This window comes from Haliaeetus leucocephalus, unplaced genomic scaffold, assembly GCF_000737465.1.
Source record: "Haliaeetus leucocephalus isolate CR32 unplaced genomic scaffold, Haliaeetus_leucocephalus-4.0 Scaffold373, whole genome shotgun sequence".
Classification (NCBI taxonomy): Eukaryota; Metazoa; Chordata; class Aves; order Accipitriformes; family Accipitridae; genus Haliaeetus; species Haliaeetus leucocephalus.
The window spans coordinates 8020301-8046510 of NW_010972809.1; the positions used below are offsets into that span (position 1 = coordinate 8020301).

Sequence of the window (26210 nt, forward strand, 5' to 3'; positions counted from 1 at the left end):
AGGCGGAGCGGGGGTCGGGAGGGCTTCGGTGGGTGCTCGGCTCCGGCACCCGCATTCGCAGCGGCATCTCCTCCTCTCCCCCCCCACCCGGGATGGCCCGGCCGCGGCCCCGGGCGTCTCCGCAGGGAACGTCGCCGGGACAAGGGTGCCGCTTCCAGCCGGTCGAGTTCGGAGAGGGCCTGACGGCGGGAGAGGCCGCCGCCCGGGAGGGGCCGCAGCCCGGGAGGGGGCTGCCAGGCGTTTCGGTACGGGCTCTCCAGAGGTAGCTGGTGCATCTTGTAAGGCGTCGGTCCGCTTAATTTACTTTTCCAGGCTCCGTCGTCTGATTGCGCCGAGTTTCACGGTGGTGGGCCTTTAGCGACGGGGCGCTGGGCTGTATGAAGGGTGCGCTTGTGAAGGGGTGTTGGGCTGGAGGCCTCCGTGTGTTAGCGTGCAAATTTCTCACCAGCCTTCTTTGCTTTCAGATTTAACAGCCTGTCTCTTAACAGGACCTGTTAGAAACTTAACACAAAAATGCCGTAACGTTACTGACCTGTAGTTCATTTTTAATCTCAACAAGTGATTTGAGTAATCGTTTATGGCATCATTTTTCTCCTGGCAAAACCCTCGCTTCTTTCAGATAGTCTTAAAATCTGCAGACATCCCTAGGACCAGAATCTGAATCTAGATTTCATTGTGGCCTAGAGTTTTGATTTGAAATCATGAAGTGGATCTTAACTGTTTTGTTTATTGTCTTCTGTAGATTTTCCTCCCAGTACCTACAGAAAATTAATGAATTTAAACACAAATACCAATGTGTTCTATCAATGAACGTGCATCGCCCCGAGGAAATCGCAACATTCCAGTTGTATGCTGCTGCGCTTGAGGGTACTGAAGCCCAGATTGCTGGACTGGTGGAAATGTTTCTGGTGGAGGTATACAGGTACAAGCTCTGTCAGTTCACAGGCAGCATCAAAAGTAAGATCAGGACACACCTGGCTCAGGTGCATGAAACGGTTACAGCGTGTCAGATTTCAGGCTGTCCTAAAGTGGACCAAGATGAAAATGAGTCATATAGCATGGGAAATGAAGCTAACCAAGAAAAGAAAGAAAACAAAGAAAATATTGCAAAAAAAGTCTGTCTTATTACCTCTGTATCAGATGCTTCAAAATATGAGTACTCACTGTTGCGACGTGAGCCCAAGGAGTCAGAGCAATAATCCTCGTGTCTCTCACTCCTGTGACGTTAACACCTTGTTTGGAGAAGCAGCAGCTCATTGCAGCTGGAGAAGTCCCGTTCTATAGTGCAGACTTCTCTTTCCTATTCCAAGAGCGAAGATGAATAAGCCCGGTCTGTGCATCTTGGCCTCCGTTGCGTTGCCAGTGTTAGAACTTGGACCTTAGCTTAGATAAAAACCCCTAAAGCTGAACCAAGGTGTAAAAATTACAGAAATCAGAAGAAAGCTAGATGTGACAGTAAGGGGTTAGCTCATCCTGTGAAAGGTGCTTGTGCCTTAAAGCTGAGTTCTGAGAGAATGCAGCGTTTCTGCAACACATGCAACATAGCACTGAAGTTGAAAGATGCTCATAAAATCCATGAAAAGGGTCCTGATGTGGATTGTGGCTTTAAATGCCTTTATTGTTGCATGACTGAGTGGGACTTAAGAAAAATAATTTAAAATCACACAAGCAGATAAAGGAAACCTACCAGTGCCTCATCTGTGAAAGTGTTTTTATGTCACTAAGTGCCTGGAAAGTGCACAGGAACAGCCATCAAAGGAAACCTCCTCTCTTTCATTGCACAATATATTCATCATCTTTCGAAACTGAGCAGATAAGAAATCTTCACGTAACTTGCCGTTATCAGGATCCGTTTAAATGTCCGCAAAGTGTTTTTACCAGTAAGTCAAATTTTATTTTTTATTCTCATACAATTGCCTCAGCTATAAACTTCTCTGTACACATAACTTTACTTGGTCAATGCGAAATTTATTAGAGAGTTTCAGCATAAGCTGTAAATGCTGTCGTGAGAAGTTACAGTAAAATATCTTCATACTGGTTTAAACAAAGAAGATATAAGAATTGCAGAAATGCTAAAAGGTGTTGTAAATGTTCACTTTTTGTTGATGTTCCTTCATTCTGCAAAATCCTGTCTCATTTCATATTGTGGATTCTGAATATTTCTAGGAGTAGTTGACCATCATATTCCAATAACTTCAAAATTACTAGCTTTTTAATGGCACTCTAACATCACTGTAAAGGTACTTCTATCAAGGTTAATGCTTTTTATCTCTTAAGTTTTGTGACGCTGCTAATAGCTAAATATTATCTCCATTTATAAGTGGAGGACCTTGGCAGAGTAACATAACCTGTGTCTCTTAAATCACAAAAGGACGTAATTCCAGTATTCTAGTGCTGTTCTCCTTTGCATTGACTACAAATGTTGCTTTTGTACCAGTTGTACTTTATTTAAGCAAGGAGGGAAAAACGTAAAAATATTTCTGTTACTAACTGCAGGTGTTTTGCCCTCAATAAACCATTTAGTCCTTACCTTCAAGTCTGTAGGTAAAAATCTTGAAAGATTTGTGTACAAAGGTAGTCTGGGCGTTTTTCTGTTTAACCACTCAGTGTTGCAGGTGATTGCAATGATTGATTTCAGCAAGGTTTCCATGGCTGCTACTGCTAATATAGACCAAATTCTTGCTGTCTGGGTTGAACTACTGATTTGGTTCTTGACTGCTTAGTAAGGCCAGTGCAAAACCAGCTAATCTATGTGAAATAAGATGATGGCTCTGGGGTTTGTGGCAGCGGTCAGATAAGAAAACAGGCAATGTTAGGAGCATTGGGGAATATGGAATAACAGGGCTTCCTGCGATTGTAGCGAGGCTGGGCGTTGCATCTGTGTGGCGGTTTCGGTTTTGAAGGGTTTAGACTAGATTATGTGTTATGCAGTCTAATTTTGAAGTCTTCTTTGTCTTTGGGATAGGTGGGGTGGTTCTGAGTTTTTACTGTTTAAAAGGGCAGGAGGTAGAACTTTCGTAGAAGGTTATTGCAGAATTTGTGCAGGAAAAGTAACTAAAAGGGTTATTTTTGGAACTAAAAGCAAAATTAGTATCTTATTTGCTTCACAAGGACATACAGTGTCTCCACTTAATTGTATGCGACAGAAGCCAATAACAAGGTTGCAGTCCAGTCTAACTTTTTCTCCAAGAGGTTGGGAAGGAAAGCACATAGAAAGACAGCTCAAATTCACAGTATTTCTTCAAAACAGAGATGACTACAACAGTGAAAAGATTTATGAGTGCTTATACGAACAATGTTTTCTTAAGTGAAAGGAGAACTGTTTTTTTCGACAAATTATAAGTTGTCTCTTGAATGAGTAATGGGGGGGTGGGAGAGAAAAATAAATATATCTCCCTTACAATTGTGGTGAGAAAACAACCTGGTACTAGGTTTTCTGGGATACTTTTTTGGTAATTTCCATCACATCTGGGGGCAATGAATTTTGAAGATTATAACTTACCATTCACTATTATGTTAACATATGTAGAAAATTTACTTAATTTTGGCTTCCTGTTGAAAAATTTAGTAGGTTATATACTTAATAACTTTTTAAGCTCTTGGTTGTATTATAGAATTGTAAATATTTTATATTTGTTTTGAATATTGTTTGCATTTTTTTGTGATAAATGTGAGCAAAGGAAGCTTTTCTAAATATCTGTTTAACACCGTGCTGATTTCCGTACATTTTTGAGGTGGAGAAGAAACATTATAGAAATTGAGAAGTCTTCAACTTGATAGTATTTTTCAGATGTTTCATTCCATTAAAGGGAGTTTAACATTACAAAGAACTGTTGTCTGCCAATTTATTATGCTTGTGGAGCTGATACAATAGGTATGCGAGCCTTCCTGCTTGCTGTGGGGATGGTTTTTGAAATAAGTTTTACGATTCTTAGCACTAAGCTTGTGTTTAACTTAGTGTCAAGTTTTAGCTGTAATTGCTGACATTATTTGCTACAGTATGCTTGTTAGAACTTTTAACCTACATGAAAGCCAAACTGGTTAGTGGAAAAAAATGTACAAACTGCTGAAATGCCTCAGTAGAGTATACTGAAGTTTCTTCTTAATTTCTTTTTTAGGACAAAGCTATCAATTTGTCATGCTGAGAGATTCTTTTATGTAATTATGCGATATTATTTGTTATTTACTTGTCTGAATTAAAACAGTTGTTGATATTTGTATGGGCTGTGTAGTGACAGTTTACCATCTGCATCAGGGAAAAAGAGGTAAAAGACCTGAAAGACTAATCACACTGCTTGTCATCATTTTTGGTCTTTGAATCTTAAGACTTAAAAAATGAGTCCAGAAGTTGCTACAAAGTTGAGTGATTTTACATTGAAATCTTTACAAGAAAGGGTTAGTGGTCTTGATTGCATTTCCCATTAAACAGAAATCCTCTATGCAAAACCTGCAACCTCCAGTCAGTACTTTCTCCAGACCAAATTTAGACTGTCAGCAGATGTGCTTAGAAGAAAATGGACAGTAAAGTGTATTGTATCTCACCACTAAAAACGATCGTTTGAAGCTTGGGTATATTGATGTTTCCTAAGTATACGATCTTTCAATATTTTTCATATGCTCCATAATTCACATCAGAATAACTCTACTACAAGTATGTATTTTGCTAACTCATTTTAAATTGTGGTTTGAAATCTTTGAGAACTGATTGTTATCATGGTATTTTTTTGTTCTGTTTTGACATTGGGCGAGAGGAGTGCATTGAGCATCCTTAGAGCTGAGCTAACCTTGCTTTTGCTGCCAGAGGCCCCAAGCTCACATTGTGTCTTTATAATTAATAATTGCTCTTTCTTCTGAAATACCGTGCATCTCAGCTAAATTCAGCCTCATATTGCTTAAATAAGCACAAAACACTTTAAAACTATGTAGGAGTTAAGTTTGAACTTTTATGTTAATAGTTGTTTAACATGGAGAAATGTCTGTCTGCTATTTTAAATTAATATATTTAATCTGATTTTAACCTATTATAACAAATTGTGGCTTTTGGCTTTTAACACAGCTAAGGAATGGATCAAGGTCTACAAGCATCTGCACAACCATGATTACAATTTCAAGCAGCATCCATGTACTGAATGTGAGAGATGACAGAGACTTTTTTCCAAATGTAGGTGGATTTTTTAGTTATTTTTTTTTATTCCCCCCCTCCCTCCCTTCAACAGGTCTCTTTCTTTTACTTTTTTTTTTAAACTGTTTAGTTTATAAAGTGCAACAAATACTTTGTAAATACTGCAAACATACTGGATTTCTGATGAAATGTTTTACTTCTGTCTGCTTTTAGAGTGGAGGTGAATTTCCCAGTGCTAAGTATTTGCTTAATGCAAGTGTATGTACAAGTAAATTTGTTTTAATTAGAGGAAGAAGGCTTTAAAATTCATTAAGCTAGGCTAAAACTGGTTTGAAGGGGGGAAGAGGATTAGGGGTGACTTACAGTTTGCTTGAAGGCACTAAGCAAGGATCTGCATCTTCAAAGGCTATTGGTGGTGGTGGAGTGTAGCAGCTGCATTGAGCTCGCAGCTGAGCAGCTGTTAGGTAGAGGAGAAAAGATGATGATGACGCCTGGTGCAGAGGATCTGGATGCAGGACATGACGAGATACTTGGGTTTTGGATACTTCTTATGTTGATTTGAGTTTCTAATGGGCTTATTTTGGCAATTGATAATTGCTTGGTTGGGTAACCAGTTGTCTGTTAGTTTAAAAGGAAATTATTCTTTATTCAGTTAGTAGCAGTAGGTTTATCTTCCTTCATCAATCTTGCTCTGTCTTACTCAGCGAGAGCTTTATTTCCATATGTGATAGGTAGAGATTCTTGCTTCATGCAAGGAAGACTCTGTACAACCTCACAGTTTTATTGGTTTTTGTTATCAAACATCCCTTCACTTGGGGGGCTAGGGGTGTGGGATACTGTACTGCTTAAAACATCAAGGCTGAAGGATGCTTCATGTCCGAAGCTTTTCTGACTTTGGCTTTGTGTCAATAAGACTGGAATAACACCAGAATTGTAATACTCTGAATGATGGCCAGCCAGGTTCAATCTACAGTTTAGATTTTTTTTGACCAAGAGTTTGGTCTCTTTCAGATTCCTTTTTGGACATTGAATGATGTCAAAAATGCATGTTGCAGTTCATACTATTAGCAGTTCCAATTCCTCAGACCTTGACCTACAAAGTCCTAGACTTGTGGCTAGAACAGAGCTATGTGGAGAGGCTTGTCCCTGCATCTCTGATTTCTGACTGCTGCCTTTGGTTAATCTCCTTAACTGAAGCAGGGTGAATCTGATGGGGAAATTTATAGATTTACTTTAGTTTCATCAAATGAGCAGTACTGATGGCTAACTTCCAACACTTAATTTTTAAAGCGACTTTCAAAGGACTATCCAGCTTTGTCTCATGCAGGGTGAACAAAAGGGAGGGGGAGCTGTGCATTCTTACACCATCAAATTTGATTTTGTGATTTATCTTTTAATAGTGGTAGAGACTATACATCTCTAACAGCATTTCCTCTTCATGCTGATCTATACTTTCCCTAAGATTAAAGGGCCCCTTCCTCTGAAAACAGAAATTAAGTGAATTAATGACATACGCCTGCATCTCACACGTCTTCTGTATTTTAACTGCTTACTTCATATTTAGTGTTATAAAACTGCACTGCTTTTTTTTTTACTACTGTAGATGCTCTGCTTTGTTACCAATGTTGTTGTTCGTTTAAAAGATACTGTTTTCACTTGCTTTCCTGTCTTGCTTTTTTGTTTGTTTGTTTGTTTGTTTAAACCATGTTGGCTGAAATTTCTCATGTTGGCCTTTGCTTCCACGTGATAGTTTTCCTTTAAAAACAGATCAACCAAAATGATTCAACCAATTTTCTAGAATGCATATGGGGGAAAAATTTCTGTTGATAATGTTTTCAAGTGGAACCAGTAAGACTGTGGATACCTTTTATTTGAAAAGCCCTAATAGTCCATGGCTTGTAGGAAAGATCTAAGCGGTTTTCAGATGGTGTCTTCTGTTAGAATAGATGAAAGGCACACTCCTGATGCAGAAGTCTGTCAAGATTTCGCCTCTTCACAGCCTCTGAAAAGTGCAGTGAACAGTGAAGATACCTTACTGCAGGAAGCTAATTGTGACAGACCATTTTAGGGAGGCAAGGACAGGAACTAAGAAAACTTGCCAGTTTTCTTTGATACCTGGCTGAAAGGGGTTTTTTTATTCTTTCATAGAGACCATATAAAAAAAGTTGAATACTAAAGACCAGTGGGGCTGTGTCATGGTTTACCCCAGCTGGTGACTAAGCCCCACACAGCTGCTTGCTTGCTCCCCTCTGGTGGGATGGGGAAGACAGTCGGAAGACTAAAAGTGAGAAAACTCATGGATTGAGATAAAGAGAGTTTAATAGGTAAAGCAAAAGCCGTGCGTGCAAGCAAAACAAAACAAGGAATTCATTCACTACTTCCCATCAGCAGGCAGGTGTTCAGCCATCTCTAGGAAAGGAGGGCTCCATCACCCATAACGGTTACTTGGGAAGACAAACGCTGTAACTCCGAATGTGCCCCCCTTTCTTCTTCCCGCAGCTTTTACTGTTGGGCATGATGTCATATGGCCTGGAATATCCCTTGGGTCAATTGGGGTCAGCTGTCCCAGCTGTGTCCCCTCCCAACAGCTTGTACCCCCCCAGTCTGCTCGCTGGTGGGGTGGGGTGAGAAGCAGAAAAGGCCTTGACTCTGTGTAAGCACTGCTCAGAAGTAACAAAAACATCTCTGTATTATCAACGCTGTTTCCAGCACAAATCCAAAACACAGCCTCATACTAGCTACGATGAAGAAAATTATCTCTATCCCAGCCCAAACTAGCACAGGCTGGAAAACCTGTGAGAAGTTGCTAGAGGACATGATGAGATGAACTTGAGCAGAATTTGGCACATTAGGAAAACTGCTACTGGGATAGGGCACAGTGGGCAGAGAATAAAATAGTGAGGAGTCTAGAGAAAGAAAATAACTTGGGCAACAGGGTGGCCTCAAGTGGACAGAAAGGATTTAGAGTCTCAGACATGTGAACCAGCATTAAAATAACAGGGTACACTGTCGGTTCTATTTGCTATTGCTGTCGTTATTCAAATGGCAGTTAGTTCAAGTATCAGAGGTTTCTGGTGTATCTAGGGGTTTCAGCAATGCCGGTTGGCCCAAATATAATTCCCCATTGTGAAATCTGGAATTTATGTTTTAACTTCTTAGGTATTTTGTTTCAAAAAATAAAGCCTAAGCCATGTTAAATGCATTTTAAAAAAAACACAAAAAATTCAAGAAAACTCGCAGTAAAGGTTGCAAAGTGAAACATTCATCATCTGTGTGGGTGGGTATGCTTGCAATGTCTTCAATTGTCTGACTGGACTGTATACGAATTTCTTTTCCCCCACATGATCCTTCCAAAATTCAGTGTGTAGAATGGGTGGTGCTTCATTAGCCTCGGTTTATTGTTTCATGAGCATAGAGTATATACACAAAAAGCAATGAAATTAAGGTTACCAAGGCAACTTTAATTTTGGCAATTCCTGATTTTTATTTCTTGATTTAGCAACCTTAATGAGCTGGCATTTTGTTTGGTTTTTTAATATAGTATTTATTTTGTGTCGTGGGAAATATGTTGAGAATCTACCTTAACGTACTAAAATAAATTACCAAAAATGCCATCATCTTTAGCAGTATGTCCTGCATGTTCTTAGTTACTAGGCTGTGAGACTGTACAGTACGTTGCTATAGGTCCTGCGACACCTAGACCCTTCAGGGTCACTGGCTTCAGCTCCATCATGACATCCTAACATATACTGTGTTTGTGGTGATGTATTGACCACTGAACCACGCTGGAGAAGCTGGTGTACACTGAATGGAGGGTCAGGTAAGTGGTTGTTTATTCATAATGCTGTCTTGAATATACTATCTCAAAAAAACATAAGGCACGTAAAATTTTTTTTTTTTTTTTTTTTTAATCTGTAAATGGTCATAAAATTGGCAATTTATCCTCCCTTCTCCCCCATTCACTAGAGGCTCCATAATCCAGCAGCATTTGTAATCTGGTACGTGTTGTGCCATCACATTAAAAGGAATTGGCAATTTAATAAATAAGGCTTGATGACACTGGGTAGGGAAAAATTTTTATTTTTTTTCTTCCTGTAAACAGCAGTGTACTGAAATGTCTTACATTACCAAGTTCTTGCAGGGAGCATTCAATACATACTGCTTAAGTTGATGGATTTTGCAAGTCACCTTCAGAGTTGGTGCAATTGTTTTGAGATTGATTGATTTCTGTAACAATTAACATCAGCTTTTATGTCTTGTTTGTCGTCTTTGGGGAGAGGGAGGGTGAAAAGAGAATTTTTGGTACTTTGTTGCTAAAATAATTAACTCGTACAAAAGCAGTAATATGCAAACTATATCAGGGCTGCAAAGATTGAGTCCAATTAAGTGATTCTGTGCTAAATGTTATTTTTTATGGATGAAAGTATTCCACGTACTCTGAAACAAATACTGGCTATCTTCTCAGTCATCTAATGGGCTTATTTAATTTTTTTCCTAGTCTTATAAAATATGCTATGTATTTAAAAGTGTACGCAGCACTGTTTTTTAAGATTATATTTTAGGTTGGAAATGGCTGTCATTTCTCTGGTCTTGATACTAGTCTTAACAATGTAATTAGAATTTTACGCTATTTTAACAACAGTATATGAAAGGAAACTTAATATTTGGATATTCCTAACATAATTAAAATAAATCAAGTCCTTGCAATGTAACAGCTATATTACGTAAATATGTTGCTTGTTCTTTATCTACATGCATAGTGATTGTTGGAAGTTTAGCTGAGCAAACTTAGAAAAGACAACTATTTAAAATCTGCATTGTTAGATAAAGCTTTTGTATAATAAATACACAGTAATCTGGTAAACCCAGTGGATTCAGGTCAAATGAGATAACTGGAAATCGTGTTTCTCCTTCCTGCTTTGTCACTTTTTTAAAACAGGCTTATTTATTGTGGTGGCAAGCATGTCAAACACAGTAGTGACTTTCCAAATGCTATAATTTTTATCATTATAGTTTGTGCTTATCTAATTTTGTTTTTCTCTTTCTTTGTGCTGAGCAGCACTGTGGCAATTCTATAATGAAAGTGTGCATCCAGGAATGATAATCTGTACTTCTAGTGTGTGTGTGAATGGCAGTTAAACACTGCTGTAAGTCATCTGCTTATTCATTGTATTTACAATATGCACAAAAGTAAAATAGAGCAGTTCTTTCCTCAACATTACTTATATTTAACAACTTGGATCTAATTCTGCCCTACAGTTTAAAAATAACCCAGACAACACAAACCAACCAAAAACCCCAACCCAAACAAATGGCTTGTCTAGCTTTTTTGAGAAACTGGGTTTTTTTCCCTTTGTGCATGTATGTTTCACAAACATAACACAGAATGATCAGCAAGGGTTTTTTTTTCTCTGTTAGTGGACCGAATTATGAGGATTACACTATTTCAAAAGTCCCTCTGCAAGTTTGTCTTTTACCTGAAAATATCTTATCTCCAATTCTTAAGCCTTTCAGTCACTGATGGTAATGTAAAATATTGGTTGATACTGTATTTTGGGTTTCTTTTTGAATTAACTTATTTCATAATTGGCAATGCAGAGAAGAGTTGAAAGAGCATATGGAAAATCACAAAACTTCTACAGCTCTTCTGTCTTAATTTTTGGAATCAAGTATTCAAAACCAGTCAGATGAATGGACATCACAAACAAATCCATTAGGAAAAACAACACAAAACAAAAACGAAAGAGAGCAAGGGAAGAAAGAAGGCTGAAGCTAATCCTGTGTGCTCTAACACAAAAGCAACGAGAAAGAAGGAAGTAGTAGGTATGACCTGTATTATAGCAAAACTTGCCATTTTGTTTGTTATGCTCCAAGTACTTCTGTAGATCTTGATTGCAGAACAATTGATAATGTGGCACATTTATTTATTTACTAATTTATTTTTACAAGAGAGTTGCCCACAGATAACCTGAACAAATATAAGGTACCCTGTTCAAATAGCTGTCTTCTACTTGGTTTGTGATAGTACCAGTCTTTTGAATGAAGTAAGCAGGTGCTGATCAAAAGGTACTTCTAAAGGTTTTCTCTTATATTTTGTTACAAACAATAGCAAAGGAGAGCCACTGAGATGTGCTCTATGAGGAGCCAAGAGATGTGCTGTGAGCCGCCTTGGAATTCTGTGTGTAAACTAGATGAAAAAACTGTGACAATGTACAACTTCCTTTGCAGTCATGGCTATGTTTCTAAGAGGCATATTTATTGAAGCACCAATTTTATCAGTTAATGCAAAATTCTACTTACCTGCAGTTGTAAGAGTTAACACTAAGACTTTGTCTGATGTCAAGTGCATCATCTCTTCCAAAGAGAACTTGACAAGGCATTTGAGGCTTTCCTGTTACTCAGAAAATACCTTTTTTTCTTTGATAAAGAAGATGGTAATCTCTAGTAGCCACCTGTCCATGAGTTGACATCACAAAATATTCTAATGATAGTTTTTCTAGTATTTAGGTGGAGAAGTTAGTGTACATTCTGTTTCTCTAGGTTTCTTCTAAGTATGTGAGTTTTGTTTTGGGGATGTTCGTTGTTGTTGTTGTTGTTTATGGCCATACATACGTCTGTTACGTTATTAGAAAACATTTTCACAATAGACACCTTCAGTTTAACTAGAGAAATCACTTTCTGACCCTTGAAGTTATGTATTATAATTAATTCATATTGTCAAAGTTTTTCCCCCAAATAGCTTCTTTACCCTACTGTTTTCTAGGACTGAAGTAATCATCTATACCGAATCTGGATTTTCTAGTTTGGTGTTGTTATTGCACATCTGGAAAGAAAGAAATAAATACATGTTTCAGTAGCTTGCTGAAATTGGTGTAATAAAAAGAAAGAAAAAAAGGAATTTGGGTTTGGATAGTGAAAGGCTTGATTAATTGTAGTGAACTAGCAGCTTTGCTAGTAGGTAGGGAGTAGACCAATGTGCTGATGATGTACCTTCACATAGGTGTGTCTTTTTTTTTTTTTTTTTAAAGTAAGTAGTCAGTTTACAAGCCTTGCCATAGTTAAAGCACAGTTCAGTCATTACAGATTCACAAAGCAGGTAGGCAAATTGCTTCCATGTTCACAGTGAGGTATTTTGAAATAACTTGTCAGTTTTAGAGAAGTTGGAAAAGTATAAGGTTAAGCACTTTACATCATTATATCATTACAGCAGTTGTTTTTGAACCAGTGGGGTATGGCAATCCAAATTTAGTTTGAGGTTTCATATGAAATGTGTCATTATCTGATGAACGCATTACCTGTCTGTTTCGGAAGTGAAAAGAGCACTTACAGACTAGGTCTCTGGAGCTTTCCCTGGAATGATGCTTGTAATTACTGCAAAGATTAAGAACTTACTTGAACTTTTCATACCTAGTTCTGACTTGAGTTTTGCTGTGCTATCTGTACAGCAAAGCAAACTTCATGTTAAGACTGTTTCTTTCTTACAGCCCCTTTGAAGGGCGAACTAATGAAACTAGCAATTGGCCGTAATACCAGCATGTGGCTGTGTCTTATTTCTTTCCACTAAAGGCCCTCAGCGCACGGCAGAATAGAATCTGTTGGGAATGGCAGCCGGTTCAGTGTTGTGTCCTGCAGCTTACGTTGAATAGCTGGTGGCAGAATGGCATAAAGATAATGTTGCTATGCTGACCGCGACTCTGAGTGCGCAGTCTGTGCTGCTACGCACAACTCCAGAATGCAAGAGGCAAGTGGCCTTGTTTTCTCTTCTTCCCAGAATCGTCTCTTGTTATGCCTAGATTAATAGATTCATTTGGGAGATATAGAGTCTATTGATACTTTAAAATTAAAGCTTAAAAAAAAAAGCCTTTAAACTGAAAAAGATCTGCTCTCACACGGTCGAGTTATCGGAGAGATGTAGGTAATGGTACACAGGGAACAGCGGTTCTGACGGTGCTTTTTTTTGTCTGGTTGCTTTTTTCCCCAGGAGGGGGCAGCAAATGAACAACATCACACTGGCTTTTACTTCTCAAATGCTTTTTCAGTGTTTCTCTTTGCCTGTAAACCTCAGTGCAGACCACATACTGATGTTAAAATTGTGATTTCTACCTAATTTGTTTGCTACAAGAATAGGTGGAATGTGTGAATTAGAAGTCTTCATTCTTTTCAGTATTAGGCAGTAGAATTTATTTAGTAAAATCTATTTCAAGTTTATAAAGAAGGCAGTTCTATGTGAAGGTTGAAGATTTTTATGACTGCGGCATTAGGTATGTGTATATTTTATAGGTTAAAATAACCAAATCCCATGACCTTATGAGTTAATGTCACCCAGGTCTTGCTTACATCTTTCAAATATTTATTTTCTATATTTAAAGTTAAATTAATGTAATGTTACAATTCAAAATAATGTTGTCATGGCCATTTTTCTCCCATCAGAAGATAAAACTGAGAATACACTAAATGTAGTGATGCTTTTAATTCATGTACTAAATGCATTCTTGTACAAGGATGGCTTGTGTATTCTGCTGACAGCGTATGCGAGTTAAAGGCCTCAATTCACAGGCATTTCACTAGTGATACTAAACAATATAACCAAATTTTATTGTCTCATTTCAGCAACGAAGTAGTTCTATCATCTAAAACTTTATGGAGTATTGTTTTTTTTAATGACTATGTGGGAAAATGCTGATTAATACCTATCACTGAATTTCTTGAAAGTGTGTGGCTGTAATTCTGTTTTTCTGTTACAGATCAAGTAGTTAGCAAGAAGCCACAGAGAGAGGGCAGTCTAATCTTTTTGGTTGCTGAGTTTTATCCAATAGTTCATATAAAGAAGGGAAAATCATAGTGGCAGCTGTGAGGATCAGCTGCCTATAATCAGTGTTCAAAAGCTAACTGGGAAGAATGATTCCTAATAAGACTGATTTATTGATGGTCTTGCCTGACTATTTCATTAAAATCGTAAGTGTTACAATGTATGTGGGACCTTTATGGAGCCTAAAACTTAATCAAGAGTACTCAAGAACCTTTGGTCTTAATGGGTTGGAATTTCCCACTGTCTCAAATATACCTTATTTACATCTGAAGGATGAAAGGGTAAATCATCCATATTACAATTCCAGGTTCCTTTGGACTTTCGCTCCTTAACCTTAGAAGATGAACCAACCCTCCTAGTAACAGTGTCTTCTCCATAAAGGAAAAGGAGCACGTCAGTATTTGTGGGGAGTTTGTACCACAAGCGCTGCCTGCAACATTACCAGAATGCTGAAATCTGCATTTAAAGCTATTAAATATGCTGGAAATAGGCAGCTATGCTTACCCTTTTTTTAAGGAGTAATTCAAATAGCTAGAAAATCCAAATAGCTCTACTTTTCTACAAAGCATTTAATTCCCTAACAAAGGAGGGTTCTGTTACATCATTGTGAAAGACATCCTTTAAATGCATAAAAAGTACAGTTTTAATTCTGATTTCAGTGAGTAGAAATTATAACAATTAACATTTTCCTAATCTGTGAATCGACATGTTGTACTTTTTGAACTACTATACTTGCATTGGATTCACAAAGATATTACAGAAATTAGCCTCTGCATTTCTGGTCTCTGCTTCATAGCTCTAAAAAAGTTCTGTCTGTCCTGCAGGAGTTTAGAATCTAGATCTTTCACAATTTTTTTTTTTTGGTGATTTTTTTCCTCTTGAAAGATCACAAATTTTTAGGGAAGAGAGGAAAAATTTCAAAAAATTTTCAAAGAGTTATTCAGAATGGCACAGCTTGCCTTTCAGAGTTGGCTTTCATCTTGAAGCCCACTGTTTAAATCCCAAATTTTTCCGTATAGGCCCTTGGTTCTACCAAGATCACTGTTTTAGCTTTCACACCTTCTATGCATCAAACACTTCAACAACTCTCCTGAGTACTTAAGTTCCATCATGCAAGTTAAGAGCAATGTAAGCTTTATTTATCTGGTGCAAGAAAGTGTTAATCCACACAAATAACTGAGGATTAAATCTCCTTTTGCATCTTTCTTGTTTTGAATACTGTTGCATAAAATAACAGCTATATGAGTCACTCTTAATTTAGAATTAGCGGGAATACTTTTACAGTAGAAGTATTGAGTATAATATAAACTAATTTCATTGTTTTCTGAAATACTTTGTTTTTAAAATAGCAGGACTTTAATTACCTTCACGAATGTGTCATGAAAATATCTGTGTTTTCATTATAGAGTGTTTAAAGAATGAGTAATCCTGTTTATTACATCCAATATGTGAACGTAGTGCATGTATTTGGAAATAGTATTTACTTAGTAATTAATTATTTACAGGTATGAGTCAAAAGGACGTTGTTTCCTTTTGCTGAGTGCTCATCAATAATCTGGATACAGATGTAAGCACTTTTTAAACGTGCTATAGTTGACTTCCACAGGACAAGGATTTAAAAGTTCTTCTATGCTTATATTTATCCCTTTGAAATTATTGTGTGTTAAAAATGTCTAAAAGGTAGACCTGTGTTTGAATTTGTGAACAGCCAGTTCTTCCTCTGTTGTTGCTGAGTTTTGAGGAACTTTTAAGTGCTTGAGACATAGAGTTAAATGGTTTTGAGGTATTCTAAGCATGGTGTGGGGAAGAATCTGGAAAATCAGGGAATTTGGAACAGCAGATCTGTGATCTGTGTAGGCCTTTTCAAATGTTTTACAGTTGTATTGCCTAGGAATCCTCTCTTTGTATATAAGCACACATATAATTTTCATATGTATTATTTTTCCTTTTAAATAAATTCTACTTGCAGGCCTGAAAGAGTAGCAGGTCATGCAGTGGAGAAGGTAGAATGTCTTTTTCACCCAGACAAAAAAATTCTAGAAAACTTAGGTGGACCATTCAAACATCAAAATACAACAATCCAATGTGATCATGTTGCGTTATGCAGTATTGCCTGCTAGTAAATTATTTCAACTCAGCAAAGTATGGATAATATAAATAAATAATTGGAACATAATGAAATAATAACTGCAGTATTTGATTGTAGGTAGGTCTGATAGGAATCTTTATGCTCTTATCTTTCCCATAGTGATATCAATCTTTCCTAACTAATAGGCTCAAAATACTCATGATAAAAGGCATTAAAAGCCTAAATTAACACAGTAACTGAGAAATGTCACCCCTTCAGACCACTTATACGGGAAAAATAGATGCTTGTTTTCCAGCTGTGACAAGGTTAATTTCCTTTCTGACAGGAAGCATTCCTATACTTAGCTCTGCAGAAACACATGGGAATGCATACTGGCATCAAAGCCTTTCACTGCCAGTATGAAACAAGGCTCGAGGCCTCTCTGATAGAGCAGATGCAAATGTATACATGGATTACATGTATGTCTTCTTCATGTTACCACTTAGCTAAACTGCTTAGGGAGAAAAAAAAAAGTACTGTACAGTTAAATATTGAATGCTGTGTAGGAGTGCTGCTTTTGTGACATGAGAAGGATTTCTACAGAAAAGGGGTGTGTTTTACCTATTGGTAGTTCTCTCTCTTACGTTGAATATGCAAAAACCAAACACTGTGGTCCTGATTTAACAAAACAGGCAAATTTTTAACTGAAATGGTTTTTTTTGGCATTTAAGGATATTGGTCATTAAGGCTATATTTGATCCTGGTTTAGGATCCATATTCAGGAGACATCTGTGTAAAGGTATAGATACTGCAAAGACAAGGACAGCTTATGTTCCTGACTTGTTAACTGAAAAGGATATCTTTGCTAGTTCAGAGGGATGTGGACTTCAACCAGTTCATAATTTTTTGTTCTGTACTGGTGCTCCATTGCCAGGAAAGAACGGGAGTGTCTTCTCAAAACTTTTTAAATCAACTTGCACATATTGGCCTATTTCAAGTTTTTTAATATAATAGATTGTTTGTCCACTTTGGCTACATTCCCTTTCATTTTCTGGAAAGCTTCCTGCTTCAGTTTTCTGTTTCAAAGTTTAATGTTGAACCTCTATCAAAGGCCCAGCCTCTCTGTGACTGATGCTCTGGGGTCCTTTCTGTCTCAGTCAAGTGATTTGTTTACATAGAATTTGTGTTGCCATGGTTATATTAAGTCCATCAGTCTGCCAAAAAGGCACTTGCATTAGAAATTCTGAGTTTACACAGAAGAACGTACTTTGTAGCACTGTCTGCTTGGAACTGTTGGATCTGCTCCATCTTGTTGATATTTAAAAAGTGAAGCCTTTCTCCTTTTTTCTGAACTGAGCATTTTACAGGATTAGAAAATAAGTTTAACTGAATGAATAGGATGGGAACGTGCTATGTTGCATTAATGGCCTTCTGAAACATGATACTTGATGTGTGCAGTGAGTGGGTGGACAGGACAGTGGGGACCTAGTTAGATGCTTGTGATAATATTTAAATAAATCAGCTTGCTGAGAACTCATCTTATAGGACCTGGCAGCATAGTGAATAGCAAATATCCGCCTTTGTCCACACTGGCAAAATTAACTTTTCAGCGAGTTGAAGAAATTAAATACTCTTGCAGTGGCTGAGCAGGAGTGCGGTGCTCCGGCAGTTGAGCGACGTGGGTGGTGTTCCATCCCGCAGCCTTGGAGCCATAGCATCACACGAGGCAGCAGAGGAGAGTAGGCAGATGTCTGGCAGGAAACAGAAGTGTGAAGGGGGCCGATAGACGTCTCGTGCTATTGGGACAGATGGCTCTCAATCTCTGTGGTAGGAAGTATACCATGTCTTCAAAGGCAGACGTTTTCTCTATTAAACATTCTTAGCTAATGTAGAAGGCAGCCGACAGTGTTTCGGAAGGTACAGGAAAAGAAGAGTGATACCCAAAGAAGAGCTAAGCGACTACTAGGAGGCTGGCTAGGCAGTGTGACCAGGCACTATTAATGATGTTCAGGTGCGTAAGTACACAAGAGACCCGAAACATGCAAAATTAATTAAACTTTTGCAAAAAATGAACAAAATAAGTCACTGTCTAGATGAAAGATTGCAAATCCAGAACTGTCTCCTATTCCATGTTCTGCAACTGACCTGCTATGTAACCTACAGCAAACATACTTAATGAGTTTTAAGAAGCTGCTTATTACCTATGAAAATGTAATTTATTATCTAGATATCAAGCCATTGACAACTGCTCCTGAAAACGTCATCAGCCTCTTCCTGTTTACTTCACCATTGACAACTGGGGGTAAACGTAAAAAAATGCTTTGATTTCCACATCATGCTGACTATGCAGTGGTCACTCAATGTGATATCCCCTGCATTAATTCTTAAAAGATAACGCTAATAAAACTGGAGCTGGAGAGTTACTTATAATAACATTGGCGTGAAATGCTGTCTTGAGGACAATTATTACTATACCAGGGTTGGTGTTCTTAGGACTTAGATTCTTAAAATATGTTCACTTTTCATTATTTTTTAACTCAAATGTATTTGGTTTGTGTTTTCATTTTTGGCTGCAAAAGTGAAAATAGGTTTGCCTATTTGAGGGTTGGACCAAATGACCTCCAGAGGTTCCATTCAACCTCAATCATTCTGTGGTTCTGCTTAGTTTTTTTTAGTCCATGGTTTCTTTCTGGTTAGGTTTGTTTCAGATTCTCCACTGTAAGGCTAATATTTCAGAATTTTAGTACATCAGAAAAATATGAAGATAAATATTGTAAATTAGAAATTGTCAGTGGGAATGTAGATGAAAGGGGAGGCTAGTCCTTTAGGAATGTACCTCTCAATGTTTTTGTTATTGAAAGTTATTGTTTTCCTTTGTATTTGTGAGGTAAATGTCCTTGCTGTCTTTACAGAAAATTCTTTGTGTGTTTTCTTCATTAAGTTAAAATGACTTTCCCTTATTGTAATTTCCTTTTGCTTCTTGAAAATTTCCAATTCTTCTACATTTCCCCTTTCTGAGGGATTTTTTGTGCTTGTTTGTTTTTAATTGGTGACATAGAGTATGCTGAAAGTTGGCCCTCTGAACTTTTGATTCAGAAAAGAAGATCAAAACTAAATTTGGAAGTGGTTCTGGCCAGTTTTTCTTGATTAGACTTATGGTGGAAGCCAAATTTAGATGCAGTAGGTCTCCTGGTAAAACAGACTGTAACCTTTAACTGCTTAGACCATTATCTAAGATCATGCTTCATTAGAAACAAGATCATGTGAAAGATGAGCTGTGGCTTTGAGGATGTGCTGTAAATGCTAATCCACTGATTTTCTTTTGAATATCCCACACAGACTTTGTGTTCCCATAGAAGATACTACATCCTTCATACTTGCTTTCCATTTCCTGGTAGGCAAGAAACCTTTCAAATGTGAGATCTGCTCTTATGCCTCCATTGATGCAAGCTCTCTGCAGTGGCATTTCAGACACCCGATTGTGAGAGGTGCTACAAATGTTGACTGTTCATATGGTTGGTAAGTGTAAATAATCCCTCTGTCAGACAAATTATGTAAATCTGTTGGCTTTAAAAAAATCCAAAGAACCAAAAAAACCCCAAAACCAGAAAAAAACCCCACACACTTTAAGGTATGAACTCCTACCCATTAATAAAAGCCAAGTCAAACATTTAAATATATTCCTGTTTGGAGCTTGGCTCTGTGAAGCCTTTTTTTTGTTTAAAGGGATCACTTTCTATCCCTTCTTTACAGCTCTTTCCGTGTGTAACTACTGCATAGATTGTGCTGGAAGATGTATGGAATGCTAATGTGATAAATACAAAAATATCTGGTAGAGGAAGGTGATAGTATCTGTGTCTGAATGGGTACTGGACAAATGGCAGTGATTTGTATAAAACCAAAAATGTGTTCATTCACTATCTGTATGTCTTAATTTGCTGTATTAGCAGCATGGAACACCTTTCTCACACTGATTTTGTCTGCAGCTTTGCTTGTAGTGTTTTGATTCTACCCTCCCACCCCTACTGCTTGAGGAAATGATGACATTTCTGACAGTGCTAACACATTTCATTTTGCAGTGTTGGCAGAGTGTGTCATGTGACGAGTGGGAGCATTAGCTAGTCTTAGTAAAGCCGTGTTGAAAGTATGTACTTAGCCTTACAGGCTGCTTAAATGTTAAATTCTTGTGTGTTTAAAATCTGTACACTAAATGATGTACTGTTTGCTTTGTTTTTCTTTTAAACTTGAAACGTTTAAACTAAGATAAGCTAATGGCCACAAGTCACTTGTTGAGGTAGGTAGTGGTTGGTAGAGAGACAGCTTGATTAGTTTTGTCTGTTAGTTATGTGGGGGAAAGCTTAATTTACTGTTTCTTTATCTGTCATAATAAAGGGAATTCTGATTACAAAACTAGTGCTCCTTTTGGAGAGTCTTTTGATGCCAGAACTAAAATCTGGAAATACATCTATCAAAAGTGATAAGATACCTCAAGCTTAAACTAAATTCCTTCTTCACAAAGAGCTTTTCAGTATCTGGTAATGGAATAACAGGGAAAAAGGCTTTTTCTGCATTTTTACACAGCTGCCACAAAAATTAGGAAGTGTAAACATTATCCAAATGTTGTAAGAAAAAAATGAAGGAAATTTGTGTAATGGAATGTTCACTTACAGGCCTTGTTACAAAGACAGATGTTTATTTGCAGATACTTTCTAGGAAGTATCGTGTATGTCCAATACAGGAGAAAATAGTGGTTGGAAAATTTGAGGGGAGTGGTAGTGGTGAACTCTACAGACTATAGAGTGGAACACTGGTAACCTATTTCTTTTTACGCCTTACTGTAGTAGGCACAAGAAATCCAGTTTCCTCTACTGTCAGGTAAACTTTAATTATAGGATACAGCTAAGCATGACAGGGGACTGTCATTAAGTCCTCTACTACTAAAAATCTATTTTTTTTAATAAACCATTCTGTAATACCTGTCATGGTATTTTGTCTCTTTTTGCAGTATTACTTTACAAGCAAACTTATTTGTAGTAAGTTATCCCTACTTACAGGGATCAAAGATTTTGTTGCTTCCAAATTAACAACGTGGCTCTTTCCACCAGCCTACTTTGCCCTGTTAGGTGCATGTAAGCATGCGTTTGTATTATGATGGCTAAACTTTTGCTGTGAAACTAGTTCCATTGAAGTTAATAGAATTGCTCTTTAATAAGTTAAAAACTTTTATTTAATAATGAGAGTCTATAACATCAGGAAGTGAATGTTTTAACTGATATCTGTAAGAGTAAACAATAACACCATCTGAAAGTACTCTTTTCTTGTATGTAAAATCTGTACTTACAAAATATTTAGTTCTTGTCTACATAGTGGTTAACTGCAAATGCCTGCCTAGTGTTCCAGACCTAAATAGTTTGGATGTTTGAAATTGCCACTTGTGAAACAAGTGCCTGAATTGGGTAAATACAGTTAAGGTTTGGGGTTTTTTTTCTTAAGTAATCTATTTCAGGTCTCTAATAGTCTTAAGATTTTTAAGTGCAATGGAATATAACACCCTCTATTTCTGTAATTATATAAAAAATACAACAAAATGTAGGAATACAAAAGAAGAAAAAAAAGGACACCCCCCCCCCCCAAGCAAACCCAACCCTTTTGCAGTCCCCAAGCATATACTTTACACCCACATAGAACCCATTGACTGAGTCAGTGGGCTGTATTCAAAAGTGATATGTAAAAGGGTAGAAATCGCACATGAGCACACAGATCTGAGTGTAAGCAAGACTAAGGGTTGCATAACTGCAGTGATGAAATACACAGAAAAGTGTCACCTCTAAACTTTTCCACTATTCTGATTTAGTTTGTGAATTAATATACATCATTTACTGATGTTCAATTAGAAAAGAGTTTCTTTATTCAAGCTCTCACCCATTAAGATTATTTGTGCTTTGAGTTTACCAGAGACATTGAATGAAAAACAATAGTAAAATCTGCAGTGGCAACTGCTCATCAAAATTCAGGATTACAGTGGAATTTAATTTTAAAGTGCATCTCTGTGTGTATTGATATACATACACACATAAATATATATACATAATGAACTCAAGACTTAAAATGTGTATGTAACTGGGCTGTTTACAACATGCAGAGTCCCTTTACTTTAAGGCTTTTGTCATATTAAGAGCTCAGAGCTATATAGAAAGAGATGTAAATTTGCTTGAGATACCTGCCTTGCTTAGTGACTGTGGAGAGTGAGATGACTGCTTCTGAAGGCACAGAATCTGACAGGTTCCCATTTTCGGTAGTTTTGCTGTCAAAGACTGCAAGAGGATTTCCTGAAAGTTGTGTGTTCCTGATGATGATACAGGTAGGGATTTAAAGAGTTCTGTGCTGCTTTGATAAGAATGTATGGGAAAATATTTCATTTTTTATGCAAGTCTTAGCTTGAAATCCCAAGTTTTTCTATGCCTGCGTAGTAAAATACTTTCTCACATGCCACATCAACCAATTACATTTTTTTTTTATTAGGTGTGAGGGGAAAGGAGGGTTAAGGTATACTTATTTGATTAAGCATACTTTAATAAAGTCCTGTCTTTTGCTTGTTGCATTCATATAAATAACACCACCACCTAAGTACCCCAACCCTGAATATAGAAACCCTGTAAATATTTGCAGCACCAATCAAGAGGTTTTTAAACTGGTATGGTATATGCATTACTGAGTCTAAGAATTAATTTTAGCCAACTTAGTCAGTTGTTTAATCTTATGTCTCTGTAGACCCTTTCTGTACTCAATGGAGAATGATGGGCATGCCTACAAGACATCTTAATTTCATATGAGACATTACTTAAATGTGTGGGTTAATTCGCCCCCATTAGGGGTTACTTACTGCCTGCCTAAAGCTAACTTTACAGAGGAAATCTAGGAGATAATATGCTTGTTGTCTAACATTATGTGGGATGAATCCTACTGTAGGTGATTGTTTTAATTTTCCTAGTTCATAGGGCTGCAAATAGTTGTTGCCAAAATAAACCAATCCTCAATATCTGTTTAAGGGAAACCTTAAATTCAGAGGAGCTTACATTACAAATTGATAAGTTCTGGAATCTGATTGACATTAAGTAACAAGTGCTGAGACTAACCCACAAGTCTCAGTCTGGATTCTCTTACAGCCTATACACAGTTGTATTCTAGGTTGGCCTTATTCAGGGAAAGCACCAAGACCCAAAGGTTTAGATCCTAGATTTGGTATTCTCTGAATCTGGAAGAACTGAGGTTTGCTTAGGACCAGATGATAATTCCACTGTCTCAGAGCAGGATTTAAACCCATAGTAAGCATGTAGCATACCTCACATTTTAATATAGAATGAATCCTTGACAGTATTTGTGTTATGGTTAAGTTTTTTTATTTTGAGGTATATCCCTTTGTCATAATGCAAAATAGGTAGAATGAAATGACAAATGCAAGATCAAAACTTTTCACTATATTCAGACTGATTTGCAGCTTTCACTCTGTTGAGCTGGAATTATATGCAGATTCACATGCACATGCAAATGTATGCATCTGTGGTGTGTGTGGCTGCATGCTGGTGCAGTTGTATCCTGAGGATGTAAATGCATAAAAAGTAAATTGGTACACGAGCTTGGAGGAGTTTAGATTCTTAATGCCTGTACAGAGGTTTTATTTTCAAAGAACAGGTATATCCACAGGTGCACAATTGACACTAAAATAGAAATATTGCTGAAAACATGGTGCAAACTCCACAAACTTATGCCAGTGGTAGGAAAAAAAAAATAGTGAAAGGCGTTGTCTGTCTTGTGTAAAATGAGACATTTTAGGTCTAGAAATCCTCACATAGGAATACAGCTAGCTGTAAGTGAAATCACTGGGCTACGCATCAGGAGAGCTGCATTCTGGTCTAGCTCTGCCACTAGAAAGAGCCATGAGATCTTGCTATGGATGACTTAGCCCCTGACTATTTTGGATTTGTGAACACTCCAGCTAAAGACTGCCTGTGTTTGTGCAGTGCTCACTGCTATTGATGGTACTAATGACTGATACATTTTTAATTTTTTTACAGCATTCAGAAGAAGAGCTTGGACCTTCACATATGCTGACATCACACTGGAGAGGCATTTGACTGTAGTTTTTGCTGCTATTCTACCCCTGACAAGCAACTTCTTTGAAAACACATAAGAAATAACACCTGGGTTCGGGAGCCTCATTAGCCAGATCCCAGCCCGCCTTTACCCTCAAATCACTTCCTGTGGAACATTAGGTTCTTCATGTTTAAACTTCCACCAGAGCATCACAACAAATAAAGAAGCTGTTGGCATTGTCAGACTTTTGTGCTGAAAGCCAGAGGTTATCTGGAAGAAGAGGAGAAACCGTCCTTATGTGGCAATTAGAAGCACTTAGGATGGTCTTCTCAAAAAGCTTTGTGTACATTATTGTACAGGTGGTAACTCCAATCTGCTGAGAGGAACATGGAGATTTGTGCTGCACAAAGGGTGGACATGTTGACTTTTGTTCTGGTTACCTCTTGCTGATACATTCCGCTTACTTACAAATGAAGAGTTTGGCATTTCAAGGCAGAATCTCTTGAAATGTACCAAAGCTGACAGTGAACCCTACAGGTGGTTTCTGTACTACATATCTCATTTTTAATACAGGTCTCTATATAAAACAGTGGATGATTCAAGAAAATCTACTGATGCTGTAGTACTCATAATATGGTAAAAAAATTTCATTAAATTTCTTCATGGTTATTTTTATAACAAAACGTGTCTATTATTATAAGCTAATCTAGTGTTGAAGTAAAAATATAAACTATTGAAATATGACATCAAATAAACTTGACTCGAAAATTCAGTGATTAAATACATCTGTACCTTATTTAGCCAAATAGAAATCACTCACTTTAAAAAAAGATTAAATTAGAAGAATGGAATACTTTCTAATTTTAGCCTGTTAGAGGACTGGTTTTACTCTAAGACTCCAGATTTATTCTTTGACTATGGTGGTTTTGTGGAGTCTGTTATTAGCTATGAAAGTTACTCAAGAAATGTAACTCTTGCTAAAAATAAAAAACCTAACATCACAACTTCCTACCAGACAGAAGCAAACAGTGACTGAAGTGTGTCTACACTGTTCTCTTAAACACAATTGTAAAGAATATACTACTTTAACACAATAGAAGTTTCCCTTCAGGTAAGTTTTAGATTTCTTGATTTACAGGAATGTGTTAGTAAAAGAGTTATGTGGAGAATAGCTACTGGCAAATTGTAGGTAGAATCCTTATTAAAGAGAAACTTTTTTCAGAGAAGAAAGAAACTTTTGAGCATCACAGACCTCATCTTCCTGTTGTACATTTGGAACAGAAAAGGTTGGAAGTGTATACCAAGCATAAACGCTTGGTTCCTTTTCATCTGGGAGTGTAATGCTTGGACAATTGCAACTAAGCACATACATAATTACTAATGGGAAATATTTTCTTTCCTTAATACAGTTTACATTGCAGCATTTTAACTTGTTTGTACAGTAGTCTGATGGTTCTTTAACTTGAAATTGCTTGACTGGTAAGTACTTATTTATGACAACAGTAGTACTTTACTCTGAAGGATTCCAGCAGCTTTTCACTAGCTTTGCATTGGGGAAATATTTTGATCCTTGTTGATGTTAGGCCCAGAGGACATTGACTTAACATGTTGGTTGTTTGAAAGCATTTAGCAGTAGCAAAAGATGCGAACTGCAGAAGGGATGTAGATATGTGGAATTTAATTAATGAAACTGGAATTCAGCCAAAAGTCAGATCAACAGTTTCAGTCGTGCAAAAAGCACAAGGGGACTTCTAATAGTTGGTAAGTGAACTGAGCTTTCATTTTGATGTCACCTTGACAATTGTGGTGTAAGCAATCTAGTACCTACTTTTCTAGGGAATTTATTCAGTAATGTGAAGGATGGTCTATACCACTTATTAAATTACTAGTAATTACAAGAGATTACTTCTGGCAGCATTCTATCCTGTTTTCATGTCTTTCATATAAGCACCAAGCTCAACCTTAGCATTTGAGAACAGGCAGGAGTACAGCGTGGAACAGCAGAGCTGCAGGCATAGCATGGTGCAGTTGCATGCCCACTAGAATTTTTAATGTGCTGAGATTTTTTTCCCCCCATTTTTTTCCCCACTGTTGTTAGTGCAGGGTGTATAATAGCC

The 26210-nt window shown here is 37.3% G+C and overlaps 1 long non-coding RNA gene across 3 annotated transcripts in view; it reads left to right on the forward strand.

Annotated features, from left to right (window-relative positions):
- Positions 1 to 203: 203 nt before the first annotated feature.
- Positions 204 to 26210, forward strand: part of LOC104835334 — a 59178-nt gene continuing 33171 nt past the window's right edge. The window contains exons 1-7 of one of the 3 annotated variants that reach the window (XR_774725.1): positions 204 to 278; positions 743 to 1880; positions 5057 to 5161; positions 19339 to 19518; positions 20079 to 20143; positions 24075 to 24729; positions 25109 to 25204. This is a non-coding gene — a long non-coding RNA (uncharacterized LOC104835334). The remainder of the gene's footprint in view (positions 279 to 742; positions 1881 to 5056; positions 5162 to 19338; positions 19519 to 20078; positions 20144 to 24074; positions 24730 to 25108; positions 25205 to 26210) is intronic. The other 2 variants (XR_774726.1, XR_774727.1) reach the window with 2 other exon arrangements.